General features: G+C 44.8%; 1 protein-coding gene across 1 annotated transcript in view; it reads left to right on the top strand.

The window, feature by feature from the left end:
- Positions 1-19,249, top strand: part of NOD1 (nucleotide binding oligomerization domain containing 1) — a 76,739-nt gene that overhangs the window by 15,545 nt on the left and 41,945 nt on the right. The window lies entirely within an intron of this gene.

The raw sequence follows: 19,249 nt of genomic DNA, 5'->3' as shown, positions 1-19,249 counted from the left end.
GGCCAAATGGAGTTTGCAGGATCCTGGAGGAGGAAGGGGTGTAACACACAAACACATAGTTTGAAACTGTGGTAAGTGCCGTAAGTGAAAACAATGGTATGCCATGAGACAGACCATCAGAGCTGCACCAGGATTAAGGCAGTCTGAGATATGCTTTTCCAAGAATGAGCCTTTTCAACTAGAACTTGGGATGAGAAGGAGTTGGAGCAGCCAAACGCAGGGAACAGCATGTTTGAAGGCTCAGAGGCGGGAAGGCACCGGCTGTGTTGGGGAATGTGCCGAGAGAGCTAAAGAATGAACCAAACTCAGGCCACGCCCAGCTTCCTGGGCTGGGAAGGATTTGGAATTTTATTCTAAAAGGCCGTGGGGTGGGGCTTCAGGAGATCCCTACCCCCCACCCCAACCCCTGCTTTTTCTGTTAGTAATGAACAAGAAAAAGATAGTTAACCCCTATTTATTAAGCTTTAGAAACCTCGTCTTAATGTGTGAGACAATTCTGGAGACGGAAATTTCGGTTTTCAGTTTCTAAATGAAACAGCTGAAGCCCATACTAAAGTAAAAGATGGCAGAATCAGACATCAGAGCCTGACCCACCTAACCACAGCACTGGCTCCGTGGTTCTCTGGGGCAGATGTGTAAACGTGTGCGGGCCTCCTAGGTGCCAGGATCCCTCAGCAGGAGCCTTGGTGGATGGAGGTGGGCGGATCAGTCCTTTCTGGCTCCTTGGAAACAGGAACCAAAGGACCTAATGAGCAGAGGCAGCGTGGGGAGTATGGGTGTCAGACTGTCAGGACCTGCAGGTACCAAATCCTGGGAACCCTGCCTCCCTGGCCAAGGGAAGGGACATCGGATAGTTTTTCATACGAGTCTGCTCTCGTCTGGCATTGCCCTAAAGCCCTGAAAGAGGTGCTTTCTCTGCCCTGTTCATTAGCCGGGGGAATGGCATACCTTTAAAAGGCACAGGGTTTGGAAAAAAAAAAATTATTTGGAGCTTTCACGTCATAGGAAAAGCCTCCAAACCGTAAGGGGGCTGAGACCTCACCGTGGCATGCCAGCTTGCTTTGGGGGGATCTACACTGCCCTCTTTCTCCATACTTCTGTGATGTTGTCATGAGGTGACAGAGTCGGAGGCGATGTGTTTTGGCTGGTGGGAGGCCTGCTCCCTACCACAGGACCACACTGGCTGAGGGCTGTGGAGGGCCCAGGCCCAGGGTGGTGCTGCCTCTGGGGGAACTCGGCATCACGTCCCGGATACCCTGCAGCCGAGCTCCTGGGTAGACTTGGGTCCCACGTGGTTCTGACTGTGGCATCATGTTCAAGTGGGGTGAATAAAACTCTCCAGCTAAGTGTTTTGGCCAGCAGTCAGCAGTGTTTATTTACTCAAGGTCAAGTTTCAGCTCAAGCCTCTGAAGTGACTAACTTATTCTGTTCTGGTGGAACGCCTTTCCTTTGAGCAGCCCCAGACATTCTCTGTGTTGGTTCTCAGTGCCACCCCCAGATGTCCCAGACCTGTTGCTTCTGGAGCACTTCCTTCCGCCTAAGTGCTTAAACCCGCTTACAGAGTTCCAGATCTGAGTTTCTGATTCAAGCGTCTCTTGTCTTCAGTCTTCTTTCCTTATTGAGGTACTTTTATTTACTGGCCCCTCCGAGATGGATCCCAGGCAGGGTGTTTTGGGAACTTCGTTTTTCAAAGCCTGGATGACACCAGGAAAATGTCAATCAATAATTGCATGTCATCCCCCATAAGGCACCATGGGGGGGGCACTGTCACAAAGCACAAGTGATTTTGTCCTGGGTGCATGGATAGACAATGTCCTAGAAGTTGAGAGCTGGGCTCTGGTTGGCCTTTTCAACGCAGCAGCTGATATAAATGCCTTAGAGCAATAGAAGATACTCGTGCCCTCAGATTTGAATTTATCCACCAATCACCTTAGCAAGCAACTTCCCCTAAGTATTCGCATATTCATTCAGTGCACAGTAAGGAAGCCCCTGCTCTAAGCAGTGTGTTGTGCCAGATTCATTCACTCCACAACTTTTTTAAGCGTTTATTTTTGAGAGAGAGGGAGAGAGAGAATCCCAAGCAGACTCCGCACTGTCAGCACAGAGCCTGACGCGGGGCTCGAACTCACAAACGGTGAGATTGTCACCTGAGCCGAAGTCGGACGCTCAACCAACTGAGCCACCCAGGCGCCCCTCAGTAATTTTTTTTTATCTAGCATCCACTGTGTTCTAGAGTGCAGTGACTAACCAGATAGGCCTCTTCGCTCGCAGTCAAATGCTGGACCTCAAGGATGAACGGGGCACAAGTCCTGGGCTCGTCTGCCTTCTCCATCATGGTCTGTGCCTGCAGCGTGACCCGCGCTGCCCTAACCACCGCGTGTGTATGAACTCATTGAACCCTCGCCGCGATCTTAGGAGGTAGGCGCTAATCTTGTCTGCGTTTTCTAGGGAAGAACACTGAAGCACAGAGGGGGGGTGTGGTGTCATTTGTCCAAATCACACCGCTATGATTGGAATCAGGTAACCTGGTGTTAGAGTCTTGCTTGGCCCTTGATGGCCACCATCAATCAGCACGAAGGGAGAAGTTAAGAAGGGAGAAGGTGAAGTACCTCGTCCTCTGAGAGAAGCGGGAGTTCTAAGCGGGGGGAGAGGGGGGCCGAGGGGAAGAACAAGGTGTCTGTCCATCACTACCTGGGGGGAGGGTGTATGCTTCTGCCCACCCAGGCAGCTATTCTAATCACAAGGAAGCAAAAGAAGCCTTTGCCTCAGGGCCAGGAGGCCTGGCTTCTAGTTCTGGTTGATCCATACTGCCCAGGGCCTCGGGTTTCCTCACCTCGAAAATGGGGGCCTTGGACAACATTCTATTCCACTCAAGAAGTTCAGGGTTCCAGGGGCGCCTGGGTGGCTCAGTCAGTTAAGTGCCGACTCCAGGTCACGATCTCCTGGTTTGTGGGTTCGAGCCCCATGTTGGGCTCTGTGGTGGTAGCTCAGAGCCTGGAGCCTGCTTCGGATTCTGTGTCTCCCTCTCTCTCTGCCCCTCCCCCACTCATGCTCTGTCTCTCAAAAATAAATGATAAAAAAAAAAAAAAAGCCCCAGGGTTCCAGCAGAAAAGCAAGGGGCTGGTTCTGCATACATTATATGCAGTGTATCTCAACCAGGAGGCTTGACTCTGAGCCATGTGGAGTCAGAAGTTGGACTTCCCAGAAGGCCCCGCGACAGGAGGTCTGCATTCTGTCAGCCTCCATCCCCTCCCAAGGGCTTACATCAGCTGGGGCAGCATTCCTTCCTTTGTAGGCAGGGTGGCTGGCTGCGTCTGCATCTGGAGTTCTGTGGCACTTGCCCAAGAAAGGAAGATAGAAAAGGAAGCTAGATAGAAGGAGAGGGGGCGGGGGCAGTGGCACAGAAGAGAGATGATGGGAGATCGACTTCTGTATCTGCTTGGAAATTCTGAGGGATTAAGGGCTTTCAGATACTTAAAGCGAACGAGTGTTAATGGAGTTTAAAAGCTTCAAATAATAAACTGTAGCCTCACCCATCTGCTACGTTTTCTCCAGAGGAAACTGTCAGTAGTTTTCCGGCATGATAGAGGCATACAGGAGTGGGCTTGTGTCCCAGGATAAGAAATTGAAAACAATGTAAGAAAAATTAATAGGAACAACAACAACAACCAGCCCATGAGAGCGAGAGAAAGAGTTCTATGTAGGCCCGTTAAAGAATGGCAGTTTGCATTTGTCTAGTGTCAGAAGCCTGGGAGCATAACTGAGCTAATGTTTTTGTGGATTACGCAGCAGGGAAAGTGGAGCCAGTTTGAGTCGCCCCATTGTGCGTGTTCTCTGCACAGCACTGCCGATACTGTGTAAACATATGCTAGGCACTTGCTTTCTGTGAGCTTGCTGTTGGGATGGGTTAGTCCACCCACCCCGTGGTTGGGCACCTTGAAGAACGGTGGGGCCATGCTGTTCAAATCCTCACTCCAGGGGTGCCTGGGTGGCTCAGTCGGTTAAGCGGCCGACTTCCGGCTCAGGTCATGATCTCGCGGTCCGTGAGCTCGAGCCCCGTGTCGGGCTCTGTGCTGACAGCTCAGAGCCTGGAGCCTGTTTCGGATTCTGTGTCTCCCTCTCTCTCTGACCCTCCCCCATTCATGCTCTGTCTCTCTCTCTGTCTCAAAAATAAATAAAATGTTAAAAAAAATAATAAAATAAAAAATAAAAAAAATCCTCACTCCAACCAGTCCACATCAATAGACACAATATAATTATCTTCGTCATTTTAAGACTGGTCTGAGGAGGCTGTGGGTCCTATTCATCAAAATGAATCTTCTTCAAGAGAGGAGAAATTTCCTTGAGGAGACTGCAGGTGTAATCATTGACCCTCATGGGCATGTGTGGGTTTCGCTGGGGGTCTATGTTCAGGTTGGCAGAGTCCATTCTGATCGATATTTTATAATCTGGGGAATATCTCCGAGGCAGGCCGGGAATGGTGGCTTTCTTGAGCTCCTCTTAAATCTGAATTCAATAAATAAACACCAGTTATCTATTATCTGATATCAATGATCGATTTCTGTTGTTCAGGGCTGTGGGAGTGAGAATGTTTTGGAAACCCATAGTGCGTGTGGCAGCTTGTGGCTTTGCTGAGATGGTATTTGCTGGTTTGACATTCATGATAGGATGTGCTTTTAACAGAGAGGGGAAAGAATCTCAAATGGTTTCACTGGTAACGGTACCTTTTGGGTGGGGAGCGGATATCGGGTGGGAAAATGTGAGCTTCCTGCGGCAGTCCTCCATCAAAATGCAAACATCACTCAGGGGCAAGATGTTCCACGGAAGGCAAATGAGTCGATATTGTTTTAAACCGTTGAGAGGCTTGTGTTACGTGAAAGGAAGGGGAAAATACAAAAGGAAATGAAATATTTGATAATCACGGAGCATTTCTTCAATAAGGTATTGCTTGAGGTCCGAAGATTCAAAAATATCTACTTATAAGTCAGTTTTGTTCATTCTTTTGTTCTGTAATTTTTTTCGTGAGAATTGATATTTTCACTTTTGATTCCTTATTTCAAACCGGAGTTAAGTGGCAATACCATGAGTGGACAGCCTCCTACCAAATTGAAGACAAAATAAAATTGTTCCCGCCCACAAACCTGTCAGCTTGACTGTGATATTTCACCAAACCAGAAAGAGCATTTCTTTTATTCACAGGTGCCCAGAAAGAGTCGTAGCATCTCCTCTGAGTTTGCTTGGTTTCCATGACCTGTCGCTTCATTTGATGGGGATGCAGGGCTCGAACCCATGAACTGCGAGATCGTCACCCAGGTGCCCCAGCAGTGTGTGTTTTTCAAGTGATGATAGGTCTGGAAGACCTTTCTGTGCCAGTACGTATGTCTTCGTCACTGACGATGGTTCGCACGTGACAGTCCTGACGTGGTGACGGTGGACTGGGCTGAGGTGCAGCGGTTCTGGCACTGGGCAGGTAGCTGGGTGAAACGACAGGATGTGGGACCACAACAAGCAGATGCGGCCGCTGCGGTAGAAATCAAGGATATGCAGGACTTGCTCGTGTGCCTTTTTTCTGCTTCATACGTTAGTATCTTCTTTTATAGATGACTGTAAGTCAGAGCGAGACGGAGAGTGGTGTTTTATTTTAACCTAACCCTGAACTCCATAAATACAGTCAGTTTTATGGTATCTGAAAAAAAAAAAATTGTAGCAACTTCTCTTTACTATGCGTGGTCCTTTAATGTCCCGGGGTCCTGTCCTCCAGAAACTGCCGTCTTGTGAAGGAAGGGTGGGAGCCGTGGTGTGCATCCAGCCCTGCCTAGCTGTCTGGATTTTGACAACCCACTTCTCCACTCTGGGCCTCAGTTTCTCAACGTGCTGAATGCTGTTCTTGTCCAAAAGCGTGGTCTCCCTCAGGCTGGGCTGGGTTACAGATAATTCCAAAATCTCAGCAGCTCAAACAACAGGTTTGTGTCTTGCTCATACTGTGCCTGTCCCAATGTGGCAGGAGGCAGTCCTTGTTGTCATTATTGGTGGGTCATGATTCAAAGCAAGTGACTTCAAGGGGGTAGGGAAGTGTAACCCTCCCTGGTACCTAGGAAGAGGGTCCAAACTACTTATTTATGTATTTTAAATATTTTATTTTTAAGTAATGCTCTGTACCCAATGTGGGGCTCAAACTCCCAACCCCGAGATCAGAAGTTGCACGCTCTACTGACTGAGCCAGCCGAGCGCCCCAAGAATCCAAACTATTTAATGAGCCACCTACTTCTATCACTGTGTCTATTTTTCAAGGAGCACCAGCCTGTTTGGGAACTCACATTTAGAGAAATGAACAAGGGCACTTGGGCGGCTCAGTTGGTTAAGCAGCCCTTGATTTTTTTTTTTTTTTCAGTATATGAAGTTTATTGTCAAATTGGTTTCCGTACAACACCCAGTGCTCATCCCAAAAGGTGGCCTCCTCAATACCCATCACCCACCCTCCCCTCCCTCCCACCCCCAAAGCAGCCCTTGATTTCTACTCAGGTCATGATCTCATGGTTGTGAGTTCAAGCCCCGCATCAGGCTTTGCACTCACAGTGTGGAGCCTGCTTCAGATCTTCTGTTTCCTTCTTTCTGCCCCTCTCACACGTGCACGCCCTCCTCTCTCTCCCTCTCTCTCTCTCTCTCTCACAAAAATAACCTCAGAGAAATGAACTGAACTGGGGGTGGGGGGGGAGGGCAGTGAGGGATGTAGGTGGCGCTGGGGTCAGCATAGGTACAGGAGCTCATAGCCCTGGCCAGATTCCATAGCAGCTGGATGCCAGCGAAGCTGGCTTTGGTTTTGCTTCTGTTAGTATGTGTTCCCAGCCTCCGAAAGCGACAGCAGCAGAAATGCCTGTAGAATGGCTTGACTACACAATGTAGCAGTTTGCATCTGCTACATTGTTGAAGAATGTTGGAAGGAATAGGCTTCGGATCTGTTCATCTTGCCTGGTATTGCAACACCAATTTGTGGAAAGCTGTGTCATTTATCTTGAAATACAAGTATTCCAGGCACAGGATGAATTCCCAGCAGCAGAGTGTCGAAGAGTGAAATCATGGGATCAGTGTAGATTATGGGGAAAGATTTTCTTGAGGCTTCTGTTCTTGATTGAGGCCCTGTCAGTGGGGGTAGAAGCCAAATTTGGTAGCTGACATGCACAGTTATGCCGTGGGCAGGGTGACCTCTGCCCCCGGGCTCTGCTCGGTGATTCTGCTCAGGGCAAAGCTGCTGCATGGAACTCACGATCTCACTCGGAGATAACACTGAGGTCCTCTCTGTGCACGGAGGTTTATCATAAAGATACACGGGATTTAAGGAGTATGACCCCTGGGTGGCTGTGGAGATCGTGTCCCTCAGCAGTGGGCAGCCCTGACCCAGTCCTCATGTGCTGGGGGTTTCCTGGGTCTCAGTGTGTCTCACATTCACGCTCCTAAGAGACAGGGGCTCTGAGCACGTCTCCCGGCCACCTGCCACTGCAGAGGGCTCCAGTGGGACCCAAGGAAGGCCTGCGGGCCGCTGCACATCTCACTGGCACTCTTGGTTCATTTCTCACTCGGTGTGCTCACCACACTGAAATCTTGTGTTCTGTCCGTCTGCCCTGTCAGGTTATAAACTCGGTGACTCTGGGAAGATAGTTAACCTCTGTGTGCCTCAGCTTTCTCATTTGTGAATCGGCCATAACAATGGCCTCTGCCACCTAGGGTTGTCCGAAGAATTGAGGGAGATAATAGAGAAGATTAAATTAGGTGATAATCACTGAGTATTTTTACTTGATGCCCAGTCTGGACACTTTGAATAATGACTCAGTCCTTGTAGCAACACTTTGAGGCAGGGGCTGTCACTGTGAGGAAACTGAGGCTCAGAGAAGCTGCGGCTAGCTTGCTAATGAGTAAGGGAACAGGGTTTAAATTCAGTCCCTCGGCCTGGCTGGCTCTAGAGACCACATCTAGCCCTGTGTTACTGTATCTCTCGCAGGTACTGGAAAGCCTTGGCTGGATGCCACGCCCCTAGTAAAGTGCTTACTCAGTGTTAGTGATGGTCCTTCTGTGCCCTGCTGGAGCCACCACGCAGTGCAGCCCGTGACACCCGACCTCTGGAGAAGGACACGGGAGGCCGACATCCTGGAGTCTTTCCGGTGCCCCTCCCCTGCCTGTTCCCTGGTGGCCCATCTGCAGGTCCTGTTGACGATACTGTGTTGTCTTGTGATTGGCCACGGATGGAGGCTTCTGGATTTGCTGTGGGGGTTCAGGCAGGCAGGGCCAGGCCAGCGGAGGTGTCACCAGCCGGCATCATGTTTGATCCTTTGTTTGGCACATGGAATTTCTCAGTTACGGGCTTTAAAAGATCAAAGAGTGGCAGGTGGCTCTTATTTTTCTTTATAAAATAAAAACCGGGGAAGTAAAGCATCTGTCAGAAACTGGCTTCTGCAGCTCAAGAGAGGGCCTTGGTGGTTACACAGAAACACAAGATAATGGTAAAGGGACAGCATATATATATATATATATATATATATATATATATATATATATATATAAAATGATGCCAAAATGTAGAAGGTTAGTCTAGAATGTTAACAGTGGTGTAGGTGATGTGGTTTTTTTTCCCTCTTTATTTATTTATTTATTTATTTATTTATTTATTGCATTTCCCAGAGTTTCCACAGTGAGCAGATAAATTGCTTTCCTACTGGGGGAAAGTTATTCAAACATAAAAAGAAACCTCTATAGAGATGAGCATCTTTATAAAATGTTTTTTATCTTAGTTACAAAGAGTGCGCATTTACTTTCAGGGTCTCTTGGGATAGTAGAAAAGGAAGAAAGCCGCAGGACTGGGCAAAATCCCTCTTTAGAAAGTGAAACTGAATGTAGGGGAAGGGCCTCCCCGTGATTCCAGGATGAAAGGGGAACAGAAGTCGCTCAGTCTCTGCATGTGAGTCCCAGTTGTTCTTTCCCCAGGTGAGACTCCTTTCTTTCTTTCTTTCTTTCTTTCTTTCTTTCTTTCTTTCTTTCTTTCTTTTTCTTTCAATTTTTAAAAAATGTTCATTTATTTTTAGAGAGAGAGAGAAAGAAACACTGTGAGCAGGGGAGGGGCAGAGAGAGAGGGAGACACAGAATCCAAAGCAGGCTCCAAGCTCTGAGCTGTCAGCTCCGAGCCCCATGTGGGGCTCGAACTCACAGATGGGGAGAAGACCTGGAGATCATGACCTTAGCTGAAGTGGGATGCTTAATAGACTGAGCCACAGAGGCACCCCCAAGTGGGGCTCCTTTCTAAGTGATACTTTGTCCAATGTGTTCCTGTGACCTCATCACATGCCTTCTGACAGCAGGTCGGTCGCAGGGCTCTTCTAAGCACCCTGGGCCTTGCTTGCCGTTTGCAGACTTTTGGCTAGCACAGACCTCACTCCGTTCTAGGGTTCCAACTTTACCTCAGGCAGAAGTCTTTGCTTTGTTTCCTCCGTTCTTCTATTAGTTTGTTTTCTTTGCATTTGGTGAACAGCTAGATTTCTGTTTGTGCTGTTTCTCTTGTCTGTGAGCCCCCTTGAGGGCAGGGGTCCAGTTGCCTTTGTGCAAGATGAGTGTAAATGAACAAATGAAATGGACGGAGGTCTCCACTCTCCAGGAGGCCTGCTCACTCTCACTGTGCTCCTCAGCTGGGAAGGCGCCCTGCTGACCCTTTTGCAGTAAGACTGACTTACAGGAGCACTCTCTGGAAAGTGTAGCTTTTTGCCACTCCAGACCCACTTCCCCTCCAGCTTCTCCTGGCCGCTGGCCAGTGAAGGAGGGTGTGGGGGTAGCTAGAGAACACAGAGACCTGCACTGACCATGTGCTTGTCCTCATCTGCTTGTTGTTCTAAATAAATTCCTGACCTTAAAGGGAAAGCTCTCAGTTTCGCACCATGGAGTATGATGGTCACTGTGGGGTTTTCATATATGACCTTCATTGTTAGGTTGACATATGTTCCCCCTAAACCCACTTTGTAGATAGAATTTTTGTTTTTCTTTTCTAATATGTGCATGTAAGTCTATACATTTCTATGAGTTCTTTAATTGTATCCCACACGTGTTGTATTTTTGGTGTGTTGTATTTTCATTATCATGCAGTTCAAAATATTTTCTAATTTCTATTCTCTGACCAGTTGATTTGGGGATTTTCTAGGTGTCTTTTTATTTTTGATTTCTAGCTTGATTCCACTATGGTCAGAGAATATATTCTGAATGATTTCAGTCCTTTAAAATGTGCTAAGCGGCACCTGGGTGGCTCAGGCGGTTAAGCATCTGGCTCTTAACTTCGTCTCAGATCATGATCTCACAGTTTCTGAGTTCGAGCTCTGCATTGGAGCAGTGCAGAGCCTGTTTGGAATTCTCTCTCTCTCTAAAAAATAAATAAATAAACTTTAAAAAATATGTTAAGGGGCACCTGGGTGGCTCAGTAGGCTAGGCGTCCGACTTTGGCTCAGGTCGTGATCTCCCAGTTTGTGAGTTCGAGCCCCGCGTCGGGCTCTGGGCTGACAGCTCGGAGCTTGGAGCCTGCTTCAAATTCTGTGTCTCCCTCTCTCTCTGCTCCTCCCCTGCTCATGCTCGGTCTCTCTCTCCTTCAAAAATAAATAAAAACATTAAAAAAAAATATGTTAAGAACTTGCTTTATGATATGTCAGTTTAATGTGAGGCATTCTGTTGCTGTTGGGTACATGTTTTATAGATGTCAGTTAGAAGACTTGTTATTCTGTTCAGATTCTCCATGTTCTTACTGGCTGTTAATTTTTGTGGTGTTTTCTTTCAGTTACTCTGAAGCATGTATTAAAGTCCTCCATTGTGGGGCACTTAGGTGGCTCAGTCAGTTAAGTGTCTGACTTCAGCTTAGGTCATGATCTCACCATTCATGAGTTCAAGTCCCGCGTCAGGCTCTGTGCTGACAGCTCAGAGCCTGGAGCCTGCTTTGGATTCTGTCTCCAATCTCTACCTCTCTCTAGCTTGTGTGCTTTCTCTCTCGCTCTCACTCTCGCTCAATAATAAATAAATAAACTTAAAAAAAACTCCATTGTGATTGTGGATTTGTTTATTTCTCCTTTTAGGATTGCCGATTCTTGCTTTATTATTATTATTATTATTATTTTAAGTGTTTATTTTTGAGAGAGAGAGAGAGAGAGAGAGAGTGCAACAGGGGTAGGGGTAGTGAGGTGAGGGTGGACAGAAGATCTGAAGCAGGCTCTGCACTGACAGCGGAGAGCCTGATGTGGGGCTCGAACTCACAAACCATGAGATCATGACCTGAGCTGAAGTCAGAGGATCTATCTGCTGACTGAGCCACCCAGGTGCCCCAATTTTTGCTTTATTATTTTGAAAATATGTTACTAGGTACATACAAATTAAAATCTTTGTATTGTCCTTTAAAATAGATCATTTTATCATTATAAAATGTTTTTCTACCTCTAGTAACATTTCTTCCCTTATTTAATTTTAATGTAGCTATGCCAGCTCTTTCTTGGTGAGGATATACCTAATTTTTCTTTTCCTTTTGGGGGAAATTAATTACTTTGGCATCTGGGGTCTTTTCTGGTTCCATATAAATTTTAGGATTGTTTGTTCTAGCTCTGTGAGGAATGCTGGTGTTGATAGGGATTGCACTGAATATGTAGATTGGTTTGGGTAATATTGACATTTTAACAATATTCTTCCAGTCCATGAGTGTGGAATGTTTTTCCATTTCTTTGTGTCTTCTTCAATTTCTTTCATAAGCTTTCTATAGTTTCCAGCATATATAACTTTTACCTCTTTGGTTAAGTTTATTTGAAGGTATTATATGGTTTTTGGTGCAGTTGTAAGTGGGATCGGCTCCTTGATTTCTCTTTCTGCTGCTTCATTATTGGCATATAGAAATGCCACAGATTTCTGTACGTTGATTTTATATTCTGATACTTTGCTGAATCCATGTATCAGTTCTAGCAATTTTTTGGCAGAGTCTTTTGGGTTTACCACCTAGAATATCATGTCATTTGCAAAGAGTGTAAGTTTGACTTCTTCCTTGCCAATTTGAATGCCTTTTATTTCTTTTGTTGTCTGATTGCTGAGGCGAGGACTTCCCACACTATGTTGAACAACAGTGGTGAGAGTGGACATCCCTGTTGTGTTCCTGACCTTAGAGGGAAGGAACTCAGTTTTTCCCCATTGAGGATGATATTAGCTGTGGGTCTTTGGTATATGGCCTTTATGATGTTGTGGTGTGTTATATCTATCCCTGCCTTGTTGAGGGTTTTTATCAAGAAAGGATGCTGTATTTTGTCAGATGCTTTTTCTGCATCTGTTGAGAAGATTATGTGGTCCTTATCCTTTCTTTCATTAATGTGATGTATCAAGTTGATTGATTTGTGGATATTGAACCAGCACTGCAGCCTAGGAATAAATCCCACTTGATCATGGTAAATAATTCTTTTAATGTATTATTGGATTTGGTTTGCTAGTCTCTTGTTGAGAATTTTTGCCTTCATGATCATCAAGGAAATTGGTCTGTAGTTCTCCTTTTTAGTGGGGTCTTTGTCTGGTTTTGGGATCAAGGTAATGCTGGCCTTGTAGAAGGAGTTTGAAAGTTTTCCTTCTATTTCTATTTTTTGGAACACCTTCAAAAGAATAGGTGTCAACGCTTCTTTAAATGTTTGGTAGAATTCCCTTGGAAAGCCTTCCGGCCCTGGACTCTTGTTTGTTGGGAGATTTTTGATTACTGATTCAATTTATTTCCTGGGTATAGGTCTGTTCACATTTTCAATTTCTTCTTGTTTCAGTTTTGGTAGTTTATGTGTTTCTAGGAATTTGTCCATTTCTTCTAAATTGCTCAATTTGTTGGCATATAATCGCTCATAATATTCTCTTATTATTGTTTGTATTTCTTTGTTGTTGGTTGTGAACTCTCCTCTTTCATTCATGGTTTTATTTATTTGGGTCCTTTTTCTTTTTGATAAATCTGGCTAGGGGGTTATTAATTTTGTTAATTCTTTCAAAGAATCAGCTCCTGGTTTTGTTGATCTCTTCTACTGTTTCTTTGATTTTGATATCATTGGTTTTTGCTCTAATCTTTATTATTTCCCTTCTTCTGCTGGTTGTGGGCTTTATTTGCTGTTCTTTTTCCAGCTCCTTTAGGTGTAAGATTAGGTTGTGTATTTGAGACATTTATTCCTTCTTAAGGAAGCCCTGGATTGCTATATACTTTCCTCTTATGACTGTCTTTGCTGCGTCCCAGAGGTTTTGGACTGTTGTGTTTTCATTTTCATTGGCTTCCATGTACCTTTTAATTTCCTCTTTAATTTCTTGGTTAACCCATTCATTCTTTAGTAGGATGTTCTTTAATCTCCAAGTATTCGTGGTCTTTCCAAATTTTTTCTTGTGGTTGATTTCAAGTTTCATAGCACTGTGGTCTTAAAATCTGCATGGTATGATATCAGTTTTTTTGTACTTGTTGAAGGCTGATTTGTGACCCGGTCAGTGTGTGATCTATTCTGGAGAATGTTCCATGTGCACTTGAGAATAATCTGTATTCTGCTGCTTTAGGATGAAATGTTCTGAATATATCTATGAAGCCCATCTTGTCCAGTGTGTCATTCAAAGCCATTGTTTCCTTGCTGATTTTTCTGCTTAGATGTAAATGGGGGTGTAAAGTCCCTAACTATTATGGTATTATTATGAATGAGTTTCTTTATGTTTGTGATTAATTGACTTATATATTTGGGTTGTTTCAAGCTGGGGGCATACATATTTATAATTGTTAGACCTTCTTGGTGGATAGACCCCTTAATTATGATATAATGCCCTTCTTCATCTTTTGTTACAGCCTTTGTTTTAAAATCTAGTTTGTCTGATATAAGTATGGCTACTTCAGCTGTCTTTTGATGTCCATTAGCATGATAGATGGTTCTCCATTACCTTACTTTCAATCTGCAGGTGTGTTTAGGTCTAAAATGAGTCTCTTGTAGGCAGCATATATATGGGTCTTGTTTTCTTATCCATTCTGATATCCTGTGTCTTTTGATTGGAGTATTTATTCCATTTACATTTACAGTGAGTACTGAAAGATATGAATTTAGTGCCATTGTGTTGCTTGTAGAATTGGTGTTTCTGGTCATGTTCTCTGGTCCTTTCTTTGTTGCTTTTGGTCTTTTTTGTTTTGTTTAGTTTCTTCTCCACTCAAAAAGTTCCCTTAAAATTTCTTGCAGGGCTGGTTTAATGGTCACAAACTCCTTTAGTTTTTGTTTATCTGGGAAAGTCTTTATCTCTCCTTCTATTTTGAATGACAGCCTTGCCGGATAAAGAATTCTTGGCTGAATATTTTTCTGAGTCAGCACGTTGAATATATCTTGCCACTCCCTTCTGTCCTGCCAAGTTTCTGTGGACAGATCTGCTGTGAACCTGATCTGTCATCCCTTGTAGGTTAAGGACTTTTTTCCCCTTTCTGCTTTCATAATTCTTTCCTTCTCTGTGTATTTTGTGAATTTGACTATGATATGCCTTGGTGATGGTTGGTTTTTGTTGAATCTAATGGGAGTTCTCTGTGCTTCTTGGATTTTGATATCCGTGTCCTTCCCCAGATTAGGAAAGTTTTCCACTATACTTTGCTTGCATAAACCTTTTGCCCCTTTTCCTCTCTCTTCATCTTCTGGGACTCCTCTGATTCAAATGTTATTAATTTTTGATAAGTCACTGAGTTCTCTAAGTTTTATATCATGCTTTTGCCTTCGTTTCCCTCTTTTTTTCTCCTTCATTATTTTCCATAATTTTATCCTCTATATCACTGATTCACCACTCTACTTCATCCATCCTTACCATCGCGGCATTCCTTCAAGATTGCATCTCAGTTACAACATTTTTTATTTTGGCCTGACTAGATTTTAGTTCTTTTATCTCTGTTGAAAGGGATTCTCTGGTGTCTTCTATGCTTTTTTCAACCCCAGCTAGTATTCTTATAATCATGGTTTTAAGTTCTAGTTCAGACATCTTACTTACATCTGTGTTGATTAAATCCCTGGCTGTCATGTATTCCTATTCTTTCTTTTGGGGTGAATTCTTCCATCTTGTCATTTTGGAGGAAGAAAAAAATTAAATAAAAAATAAAAATGTAAAAATTAAAAACAAAATCAAAAAAAGGAAGCTTGATCCTAGGTGTGTTTCAGTCTGCTTGTTGAAAGAAGCTTGATAGAATAGAGGGAAAAAAAGTCTATGGCAAATCACAACACCTACCCAGTGCCAATTTGCCACACTCTAAAGTCTTTGTCCCAATACCAGCAAACGTGGCTTCTCTCTGGGGTCCACTGAAAACTTTGCCTGTGAGGAGGCCATATGGCCTCTACCACATGTACTCCAAGCAGGGGAACAGCTTCTCCCCACCAGACACAGGGAACCCTCAGACTGTGCTGCCCACTCCTGGGGTTTTGCCCTACTCTATCACTGGAGCGCCACCAGTTAATGAGCTCTGAACCTTCAGATTCTGCCCTCCACTGTTTATAGAATCCTGGTAGAACTGAAACCCTCTCCTTCCTACCCATCAATGGTTTTGGGGGACAGATTTCTTGTCAAGCGCCCTGTGAGTGTTTGCACTCTTTCCGTCCAGCTCCTTTCCGGTGGAAGTGCTCTTCTTGTGCAATCTCCATGTGCCACACTTTCCCTCTCTCTCTCTGTCCTGTCTCTGCCAAAATGGCTCCCTACCCTCCACAGAGCTGCAGAACTCACTCTCTCTCTCAAAAAATAAACATTAAAAAAAAACTTATCAAAAAAAGATAAAGGACATTTCTGTCTCCCCAGAAATTTCTCGTGTTTCTCTATGCAGGCAGTTTCTCCTGTCTTCCCACCCCCCACCCCAGGGAACCACTGCTCTGATTTCTAGGTCAGATTTTTGGAATCGTATGAATGGAATCATTCAGAGTCTTTTGAGTCTGGTTTCTCTTAGCATAATATCTGTGATATTCGTGTTGTATCATTCATATTTATTATCGAATAGCGCTGTACTGTATGATTATACCCCAATTTGTTGATCACTTCACCTGCAGTTGACCTCTGTGGGAGTCATAAGCTACTGTATTACAGCTAGAAGCAGAAGAAAACTGTTTAAAAAAAAACCCCACAAAATTGTCAGAGCCTCTGAATCTTTTCAGAAAGCAGACTTCTAGAATAGGAAATATTTGCAGAGGACAGGTCTCTAGAATGGGAAATCACTAAAACGAACTTCTCACAGGCTCTTCATATGTTCTGTCAAATGGGTTCCCAGATGTTCTCCACCAGGGTACATTCCTACCCATGGTGTGTGAACGTCTCATTATACTATCTATAGCATTTGAAAACACATTTTTTTCATATTTATTTATTTTTGAGAGGGAGGGAGAGAGAGAGAGAGTGTGAGCGGGGAAGGGCCGAGAGAGGGAGACAGAATCCGAAGCAGGCTCCAGGCTCTGAGCTGTCGGCACAGAGCCTGACCCGGGGCTCGAACCCACAAACTGGGACATCACGACCTGAGCTAAAGTTAGACGCTTCACCAACTGAGCCACCCAGGCGCCCCTCACAAAAATGCTTTGATAAAAAATAGTTCTTAGTTTTAATCTTTGGAAACATAAAAAGCTGTAAATTTGTATGGGATAGTTGAAAGGAATTGTACACTGACTATAAACCAGTAGGTCTATAAACCAGTACTTACTTCCTTTCTGAGCTGGCAGAACTATCAGCGACCTCACTTTTTTAACTACCTGCCTCACTGACTTTCTGCAAAACTAAGCTGAAAGCCAATTCAGTCATTCCTGGCATCGGTATTTGAAATGGAACAGGGAGGGGCGCCCGGGTGGCTCAGTCAGTTGAGCAGCCGACTTCGGCTCAGGTCATGATCTCGCGGTCCATGAGTTCGAGCCCTGCGTCGGGCTCTGTGCTGGCAGCTCAGAGCCTGGAGCCTGCTTCGGATTCTGTGTCTCCCTGTCTCTCTGCCCCTCCCCGACTCATGCTCTGTCTCTCTCTGTCTCAGAAATAAATAAACATTAAAAAAAATTTTTTTGAAAAAATAAAAAAATAAAAAAAAATAAAATGGAACAGGGACAGGGAGGAGCTCTGATGTCTTCCTATGCCAGCATCCAGTGCTTCCTCTACAGCTGTGCCAACGCAGTAGCCCCTGGCCACATGTAGTTGGCGAACACTTGATGTGTGGCTGGTCCAAACCGAGAAGTGGTCTAAGTATAAAATGCACACTGGGTTTCAGAGTCTTAGTATGAAAAAAAAAAATGAATGTAAGATATTTCCTTAATTCTATCTTGATTACATATTGCAATAATATATTTAATACATTGGGTTAAATAAAACATTAAAATTGATTCTTTTTGACATTTATTAATGTGGCTACTGGGAAATCTTAGATTGCACATGTGGCTTGCGTTTCATTTCTAGTCAACCATCTGCTGTATAGTCTTACAGAATGTCTCTCTCCTGTCTCTACCTCTTTTTTCCTTTGAATGCCTGCCTTTCCCCAATACTTGCTTTGTTTTCTTCAGAGAAGCTTCCCTGAGCCATTGATTGATTGATTGATTGATTGGCTCTGCAGACTTTATATTTAGCTTAGAAGATCAAATTCCAAGATGGGACCTGGGCACAGATTTCCATAAGGAGCCTAAGGTGGTGGATGGACCCTGGCATTCCGTTACCTGGGAACTAAACCTCTCTGAGGGAAGATCAGAAAGCCAGGAAGAAGAGGAGTGGGTGGGGGTGCCATCTAAACCCCTCAGCTCCCAAGAGGCTCCCTCCCCACCAATAGGCTCCACCCCCGCTTGCCTTTGTCACAAGAGATGGCTTTAGGTGGGAGACTGGCCCTTCCCTGACCTTTTCTGCTCCGTTCCTCTGCTTCATCTTCCTCTTTTATTCTGCCATGGGTCTGTCTAGTTTTTCCGGCCACCTCCATTGGCTTCATGTTTTCTATGGTTGTTTCTTGGACATGCCTCACCAGGATCTCCACCTTCTGTCTTCTTGGCTCTGCACCACTGCCCGGGAGAGCCCCACCCATCAGAGCAGGCCCAGCTCACCAAACCTGACCCTGGCCAACCTTGGTCTTCTGTTTGCCTGGAAGTGACAACTAGACTGGCCTCATTAGCCAGACCCACCTTTTACCAGGCGAAGATAGTAATGGGTGCCCTGTTGGGGCCAGGAGATCCCTGACTCTGCTTGGTATTCCAGATGCCTGTGAACTGAATTTCTCTATCGTGTCCTATGGTATATATTCCGTCTACCCTTGGATTCTGTATACCTGGGCAGGTTCAGCTTTCTTTACCATAAGTTCCTGCTGAATTGAGCTCATTCTGCAAATCTGATTAAATCTCAAACCAGGGCTTTGGAAATTATAGTACAATAGCCCCCTTGCCAGCTGGCTGGCACATAATTTGTTGCTTTGCTTAAGTGGCTCTAAATCAGGCGACTGAAGTTTCTGCCTTTGATGGTAAGCAGTAGAAATGTCTGTGGGACTATTATGGGGCAGCCTGAGGGGAGAGATCATTGGTTTTGTGGGAATCGCAGGCTCAGAAGAGGCTAGAGCCATGAGTAAAACTGGACCCTTATTGCAGATGGATGCAGATTAGGTTTGAACAGATGATAGGTAACACCCATCTCAAGCCGCCTTTGGCAGGAGTGGTGGCCGGCAAAATACAGCATCGTGAAGTGGGCAGTTCCCTTTCCAGTTCTCTCAGATTTAGGATTATCACCAAAGGGGGGGAAAAGGCTCAGTTTTGTCCTACTGTGTCTTTAATGGCCTCAAATGTTTCTAAGAGCACACAGGCCTCAGGCCTCAGACCTCGGATCTCTCCAGGCAGCACCGTTGAGCTGGAATCCAACAGCATGGTTTTATTTCCGACGGATTTATTTTTGTGTAACTTTCTACTTATCGAAAGTGATAGTTTTCACTTACAATGGCAGTATAAAATTTCCTTTAAAATGAATCTGTTATGGGGCACCTGGGTGGCTTAGTCGGTTGGGCGTCCGACTTCGCTCAGGTCATGATCTCACGGTCCGTGAGTTTGAGCCCCGCGTCGGACTCTGTGCTGACAGCTCAGAGCCTGGAGCCTGCTTCAGATTCTGTGTCTCCCTCTCTGTCTGACCCTCCCCCGTTCATGCTCTGTCTCTCTCTGTCTCAAAAATAAATAAACATTAAAAAAAAAAATTAAAATGAATCTGTTATGGAAACTAATTTGACAATAAATTTCATATAATTAAAATAAAATAAAATAAA

Source organism: Panthera uncia, chromosome A2 (assembly GCF_023721935.1).
Source record: "Panthera uncia isolate 11264 chromosome A2, Puncia_PCG_1.0, whole genome shotgun sequence".
Taxonomy (NCBI): Eukaryota; Metazoa; Chordata; class Mammalia; order Carnivora; family Felidae; genus Panthera; species Panthera uncia.
This window is presented reverse-complemented; position numbering and strand designations above follow the sequence as displayed.